This window comes from Notothenia rossii (assembly GCF_949606895.1).
Source record: "Notothenia rossii genome assembly, chromosome: 3".
NCBI lineage: Eukaryota > Metazoa > Chordata > Actinopteri > Perciformes > Nototheniidae > Notothenia > Notothenia rossii.
This window is the reverse complement of record NC_136901.1, coordinates 21,663,782-21,671,937: the sequence shown is the minus strand read 5'-3', so window position 1 is coordinate 21,671,937 and position 8,156 is coordinate 21,663,782. Positions and strand designations below refer to the sequence as shown.

The 8,156-nt window shown below is 40.2% G+C and overlaps 1 protein-coding gene across 1 annotated transcript in view; it reads left to right on the top strand.

Moving 5' to 3' along the window:
- LOC307031005 (uncharacterized protein) overlaps window positions 1-8,156 on the top strand; it is a 131,292-nt gene that overhangs the window by 25,247 nt on the left and 97,889 nt on the right. The gene's annotated exons all lie outside the window — the stretch shown is intronic.

Genomic DNA, 8,156 nt, shown 5'->3' with positions numbered 1-8,156 from the left:
GTATACCCACTTCTCAATCACCGCTGGTGCGCATTATTTAGTAGTGGCTCAATGTCATTTCATAGTAGGCCTACTGTGAAGACTCATGACACAAACCTACTCTGCCTCATATTGGCTAACTCTATGCCTTCGCTGGTTAGATTGGTCAGGTTTTCAGCGCGAGAACTGATGAAAAACCAATCAGAGGCAGAGTAGGGCGGGTCTTAATAAGGGGAAAAAACTGCATATAGACAAATGTTAATTTACTTTCAACTATTTGCCATTACAAAAATTGTATGAACTGTTAGAATGAAGCGAGCCATTCAGACTAAAATGTCCTTTTACAATAAACATCCTTGTGGAACTACATCGGCCAGCAGCTCAGCTACAGATAGTGAGGCTAGAACACCGGAGCTGTTAGCTGATAGCCCTGTTATCATCAGCCCTGACATCAGCCCAACACCTGCGCTCCCTCCGTCCCCCTTATCCGTTGAAGAGGATGCTGACAGGGAAGGAGATGAAGACGACAATAACGGTGGGTCTCACTTCTATATTTTAAGATTTTTGTAACAAATCGTAGCTAGGTAGTCATATACATAAAAGTAGTAATAGCATTATTTTCGTTAATAGTTGGTTTCAACTTTTACATTTAGTATTTCTGATTCTAGTGGCGCTAGTTAGCTATTATAGCTTCATGGCAATGAGCACAGCACACCTTAGTGAGACAGAAAGACATTTGGAAAATACATCCATTATTTGCTGCAATCCATATTTATTACTCTGAACTTTATTGTGTCCCTTATGCTAAGTGTCTGCCCCAACTTTATTTCCCCGACATTTACATTTATCTTGTACACAAAATCCATCCCCATACACCAGAGATAGCCTGAAGGCTTTTCAAGAGCATAGCTAGGTACCACGCAATCTGAAGAACGTTAGCGCTTAGCTAACGTTAGCTAACATAATGCTAAGATCATCGTATGTTTGGTGACGTGACACAGCTATCTGTTTAATTGTAACATTAGCTGTGGCAACTGAAGATTAGTGTTTTGGATTGTCAGCGTTTTCCTGTCAAATGGAGATAAAAAATTAGCTAGCTAGCACTAGCAGCTACATAATTTGAGGTCAAATGTAGCTAGTGCTAATTTATAGGAGACTGCACAATCTGAGGGTAGATGTTGGCTGCCAGTGGTCTCTTCTAATTAAAGACAGCCATTTATCCCGCCGATCTACCTCTTTTAGGATTGAATACAGTCTTATATCTGTGTTACTTTGGCAACTGTTGTTTCAGCCAACAGCTTAAAAATAGCAAGGGCATTTTGACCTTGTGCGACGCACAGCCAGATTCGGGCATAGCGACGCTACGTGGAATCCACGAATTTGGATACATTATGAAAACGGGTACTTTTATTTTGAAGGCAGGATGCGGTAGGAAGTAAAAGACGTATATGACGGTCAAAGTTTAAAAGTGCGTCTTCCTCACGAAAGGAAACGTGCTGTTGTTTACCAAGGACCTGGTTGAAAAGGGCACAAGGTTTGTCTGTGTTTAGGTCTAATTTGTCTGCAACATTGAGTCACGTCATAACGCCTTTTCTTAGAAGAGTTTTCACACTTTGTATTGACACAGCCATGGATAAAGCTACAGCTAGGCCCTGTGTAATTGACTATTTGACTATTTGGGGGCTAAAATGAACAAATCTAATAATGCAGATTATGAAGGTGACAACTTTACACTTTTGAATAGTTTATGGTCATTGTTCCCCTTTTATAGCCTATAATTCAATCACTTTTGTTGTTCTTCCCTTAGACATCAATAATGACTGGCCTGACCTGTGGACTGTCAATCAAAAAGAGGATTTTAAATCCAAGAACCCCTGGTTGGGATCCAAAAACAAAAAACTTGGTAAGTTTAGGTATCTTGTTAGTTTAGGTAGCTTCTGAAACAGTGGACACACATTAATATTGTGTGTGTGTCCTTTTATGTATATGGGAAAAATAGACCATGCACACATACAGCTGTGGATACAGTAGTTACATTGTATGTTTATGCTTCACAGGATGTCTGGTTTGTAGCAGTGTGAACTCCATTGGGATCAACAAGGAGCAAGGTGTATCACTCTCAAGAGAATGGATGAACTTTGAAATTCAAGTGTCTTCTCAGGGAAGTAGAGAAACAAGTCTGTCAGTCTTGAGAAATAAGATCAGGAAACATGCTTTGTCCAAGGCACACTCTCAGGCTGTGAAGGTGGCTGAACAACAAAAAGAATCGGCCATTGAGAATGCAGTGGAGGTTATGACTGAGCCAACAAGAAGAAAGGAAACTGATGCTGTGTTCCGAACAGCCTACCATTTGGCCAAAAAGAACAGACCCTTTTCTGACCATGAGAGCCTCATTGAGCTGCAGGAACTGAATGGTGTTAAGATGGGCTCAATACTTCATTCACGTTACAGTGCAACACAAATCATACAACATGTTGCCAGTGAGATGCAGAGCAAAATTGTGAGTAACATAATAGCATCATCCACGAAGTTAGCTGTCCTTATTGACGAGGCCTCTTCTTTAAGTCACAAACCTGTCATGACAGTTTCTGTAAAAGCGTCAATTGAAGGAGCAAGCCCTGAGTTCATATTCCTTGATCTAGTTGAATTAGACAATCAGAGAGCAGATGGCATAGAACAGGCTTTACTCACCTGTTTAATGAAGGCTGGCTTTACAGAAGAGTGGCTTCTTGAAAACTGGGTAACATTTGTGTCTGATGGAGCCAGTGTCATGCTAGGAAAGAAGTCAGGAGTAGCAACCAGGTTGACCTCGAGATTCCCAAGGCTCTTTGTGTTGCACTGTATGAACCATAGGCTGGAACTAGCTGTGTCAAATGCTGTTGATGAGGTGACGGGTGTCAATCACTTTAAAATATTTATGCAGAAGCTATATTCACTTTATAGTATGTCGAACAAAAATGAGCGTGAACTCAAAGATGCAGCAGCTGAAGTAGGCTCACAACTTCTTCGCATTGGCAGAGTTTTAGATGTACGCTGGGTGGACAGTAGCTTTCGTACTGTTCGTGCTGTGTGGACATCCCTGGGAGGTCTTGTGCAGCACTTTAAGAATGCGTCTTCCGATGAGATGAGGTCCACCAAAGAGAAACAAATGTACAGAGGTTTATTATACCGTCTTCAAAGTCCTGAATTTATCTGTGACCTTGGGCTCATGTATGACACTCTCCATGAACTAAGTGTCCTGTCACTGGAGCTTCAAGCTCATTCTATAACTCTCCTCAGGGCAGAGCATCTGCTGAAACGCTCAATCAGAGTGATACAGTCTTTCAAAGAGAGTCCAGGTGAAAAATACTGTGAGGCTTTAGAGGCAAAAGAGGCTGGGGAGTATCGCTCTATAGCTCTAGTCGGACATGCAAAGCTGAAGTCAATCAATCCAGGCCAGTTCTTACAAAGCCTTGTGAACAATCTTGAGCAACGCTTGTCTTTCGAAGATGCGGTCATCAAGGACTTCAGCATCCTTGATCAGAGTAAATGGCCATCAAACCCCAGCATTCGCCATGGTGAAGACCAGGTTAAGCGACTGTGCAAGCGATTTCACTTGTGCACAGACCAAGCACTGAATGGGATGCGAGACCTACTGGAAGAGCCCAATAGTGAGCCCAAGGACCTAAAACCACTCATGAACTGTATGAAGACATTCCCTGTCAGCACAGCAGAGTGTGAGAGGAACTTTAGCCTTATGAACAATATAAGCTCAGACAAAAGGGCTGTACTACTGATCTCAAACATATCAAACTTGATGATGATTAATATCAACGGCCCCCCTACTTCTATGTTTGATCCTCAAAAGTATATGAGGACCTGGTTGAAGAGACACCGTGCTGCCACTTCTATGCGTTCAAGGCAATGCGGTGTGAAAACTCCTGCAGAAAGCAAGTCTGTCTGGAAAATACTGTAATATGAGCACTTACTTAGAAACCCAGCACTGGGTTGAGAGAGTCACTTTGGTTTTCATGGATATGTTGTAAAATGTATATATTTTTGTTCATTGTTAACTATATATTGTTGTTTTGTAACATATCGTTTTGAATTTATTGTTGAATTATTTGAATGATGATATTCAATATTTGTGGTGATATTTATTTATATATATATATATATATACACTATATTGCCAAAAGTATTGGGTCACCTGCCTTGATGTGCATATGAACTTAAGTGACATCCCATTCTTAATCCATAGGGTTTCATATGACGTCGGTCCACCCTTTGCATCTATAACAGCTTCAACTCTTATGGGAAGGCTTTCCACCAGGTTTAGGAGTGTGTTTATGGAAATATTTGACCATTCTTCCAGAAGCGGCAACTGAAGTTGGATGAAGAGACTGGCTCTCAGGCTGTGCTCCTAATTCATCCCAAGGGAGTTCTATTGGTTTGAGGTCAGGACTCTGTGCAGGCCAGTCAAGTTCATCCACACCAAACTCTGTCATCCATGTCTTTATGGACCTTGCTTTGTGCACTGGTGCACGGTCATGTTGGAACATGAAGGGGCCATTCCCAAACTGTTTTCAAAGTTGGGAGTATGGAATTGTCCAAAATCTCTTGGTTAAATTACCTCACAAATGCGCCTCTGGAAGAATGGTCAAAAATTCCCATAAACACACTCCTAAACCTTGTGGAACGCTCTACTTATTTATATAACAAATAATTCACTCATGAGAAGGAACGACAGATGTCCCGTAATGTAGTGGAGTAAAAGTAAGATATTTTACTTTGAAATGTAGTGGAGTAAAAGTAAAAAGTCCCCCAAAATGGAAATACTTAAGTAAAGTACAGATACTTCAAAAAAGTACTTAAGTACAGTAACGAATTACATTTACTTCGTTACTGTCCACCACTGTGTGTAAGTAATACTGAGTAACTATACTGGGTTAATATTTTTGGGGTGAACTAAATAGAGTATGTCACTATAAAACAGGGCGATAATCCTTTGCACTATGGGCTGCTTAAAAAAAATTGCAAAACTAAGAGTATACCCACTTCTCCAGGGACCACTACACCACTGTGTAATGTGTAACGTTAATGACAGCTAGCTAACATTAGCTAACAAGGTACACTCTCGTGTTTTGTTTTAGTTGCTCTTCGGATTGAAGTGGCCAGTTTTATATCGACTATACTGTATGTGTGATCTCCTTTTACACCTCGTTGTGTCCTTTGAGTTTGTTTGCTGTGTGAAGATTCAAGGATGTTGGTTATCTTGTCAATTTGTTTGGTTATAGGCACAGCTGTTACACTGGTATGTGTTTCCCTCTGGTACACTGGTATGTGTTTTCCTAATGTAGACAGCGTTGATTTAAGTAATAAACTACACATGATATATATAAAGATATAATGAATTACTAATAATAATTTAAACCTGCCAAATAGTCCCCCTAGCCATAGTTTAAACAGTCTGCACTCTTCTATTTATCTTGTGAAGCACTTTTAACATTCGGCTTGTGTGTGTTTTAGTTGTCTTTATTTCCAGGTAGAAGAGGAACAAGATCGAGGAAGTAAGACAGAGCTCTTAAAATGCCAAACAGTGTGTTTGGCCTTTTGTGTGTGACACGTATATGTAGTGATAAATGGCTTCACCTGACCACTGTTCCTAAATAAAATAAGTTTTCTGCATCATCAGTCATTCTTTCAAAAAAAATTACCAATATTTCACAAATTATGCACGTAAACTTAAGAGCACAGCTGTATGTTGAATATGTCAACGTTACTTGGTTCATCTTACTGGGGGGCAGCTACATGGATGTCGTTGCAGTCCACAATCATTTTGCAGTTGAAGGCAGAATGAATTTATTTATGTATGTGCTTATTTATTTATGTGTTTATCCAGAGCGACTTACATTTAACTCATTTCAGGGACAGTCCCCCTGGAGCAAAACGGGGGTAACTAAGTGCCTAAGTCCAGGGCCACCACCAACCCAAAATAAATGTATAAAAAGTACAGTTAAATGGTTTTATTTCATATTGACTGCCCTGTAATACCATTTCAACTTCAATGAATGTTGGAAACACAAATATTGGTTGTTGACTCAGAATGAAGCACAACTTCATGTGATACAATACATTGATTTTATTTGTAATTGTTTAAAAAAATATGAGCATTGATTAGCAAGCAGGACCTGCAGGAACAGAGAATGGTGATGGATGGAGCTGGGAAGAGAGAAGAATAAAGAAAACAGATCAACTTTATTATCGGATATTAAACATTTAAATTTCAAAAAAAGTTGCTGCTCACAGTTTTCAAGTGTGTAAAGATGATTTCACATGACTATGCAAAATATCACAATCAATACATGTGTGTCTATGGGGGGTGCAGTGTGCCTTTGATGTATATAAATAATATATCATAACCAAATACGTACAGTGGAAATCAGGTTGCCAGAGCAGGTCAGTCCAGTGTGCATGTTTCTCAAGGTCTCAGCAGAGTTACAGGTGAAGTAAAGACAATAAAAGAGAAAAAAGTCAGTAACAACACTTTAAAGTAACAACACTTTGAAAAACTTTGAATAATTATCTCTGAATAATTTTCTCTCAGTAATCACTCAACTACTGTCTTTCCAACAAAAAGATTGACTCACTCTCACTATCATCACAATGAAACACGTCCAGAAGAATGTCATGCAAAGCTGCCTGCCTTCCTTCGACTCTCCCTGAACTGCCTGGTATTTTTAATGTTCAATGTTAACCATTTGTGCAGATAGCATGAAGTAGAAAAAAGATCGCCGTTAGCCTACATTAGCATCAGCCCCTGCCCCGGGGATCCCGGCGGAGGGTGTACCCGGGCTTAAACGGTGTATTATAGAATGATCACACCGGTGTGACAGTACTCTTCAAAGCTTTCACAAAATACTTAACATCATGACTACTCTTACTGTTTAACATTTTGGTTTACTTATGTTTCTTCATGTTAAGGCTAATAAAAATGGCATGGCTAACTAATGTGCTTGCTACTAGCTAGGTAGCTAACTTGACTATGTTCGATGCACAACATGTATTTTACCTGATGTGTTTGATCCAGCGACTCCTGGTCCTTTTATCAGACGGGAAGCGAAAGAACGAGCAAGAGGTATTATTACTGTTGTGATTACAACTTGGTACAAAGCACAAAGGCATCTTGTAAAAGTGTATTTATTTTAGCAATCTCTTATATTAGGAGGAGTAAATCAGTTATGACATCTTCTTCTTCTTTGCTTTAATTGCGAGTCGCAACCAATTGGAGCATTATCGGCTATGACATCACTTACGTGACCCAGAATGGGATCTGGGATTTGTAGTCTTTCTAGTTGCGTATTTTTCATAGTCTTATATTTCAACAGTTTTACGCCAAACTGTGACTTTTTTGACATGGAAATTATTTTTTAAGGCATCATATGTGTAATTCGTGGCACAATTCAAACGGGATCGAAAGATAATCTTTCTCTCTCCATTGACTTCAATGCATAATTTTTCCGAAATAGTAGATGGGCGTGACTTCGCCACTCTATTACGTACAGGGTACCCCTTGGAAGTCAGTTTTCAACGGGCAGGGCGTCCCATAGACCTTCATAGACCTCCCATAGCGTTGATAATAGACGCCATGAGAACGCTCCCCGGCAAATGCTACCCCGACGGTCGGTTGTTTTTGTCAATATTAATAGACTCAGGGGCTGACGAAAGCCTTATGGACTGGGGCATAGTCATTCGGCTAGAAATAAAGACTGTTCTGCTATCTCAGCCTGTTAATGCCAGTGCCTTGGCCACTTGTTGTTCACAGTTACCCATTGCACTGAGCCCATTCAGATTACTGTGAATAAGGACCATACAGAGAGCATGCAATTTCATATTTTTGAGTCGGTTCAGCACCCGATTATCTTGGGGTTTCCATGGCTGAAGACCCACAATCCTCACATTGATTGGCGTTCAGGGAAAATTAAGGAATGGGGAGAGGATTGTATTGGCAGGTGTAAACTTTCACAACCTGTTAATGCACCAACAGACTCTAGTAGAATCATTATTGATCACCCTGACTATCCTGATCTACAGAAGGTACCTCCCTGCTACCATGATTTAAAGGAAGCGTTTAACAAGTCCAAAGCCCTGTCGCTACCTCCTCACTGAGATTTTGACTGTCCCATTGATCTCTTACC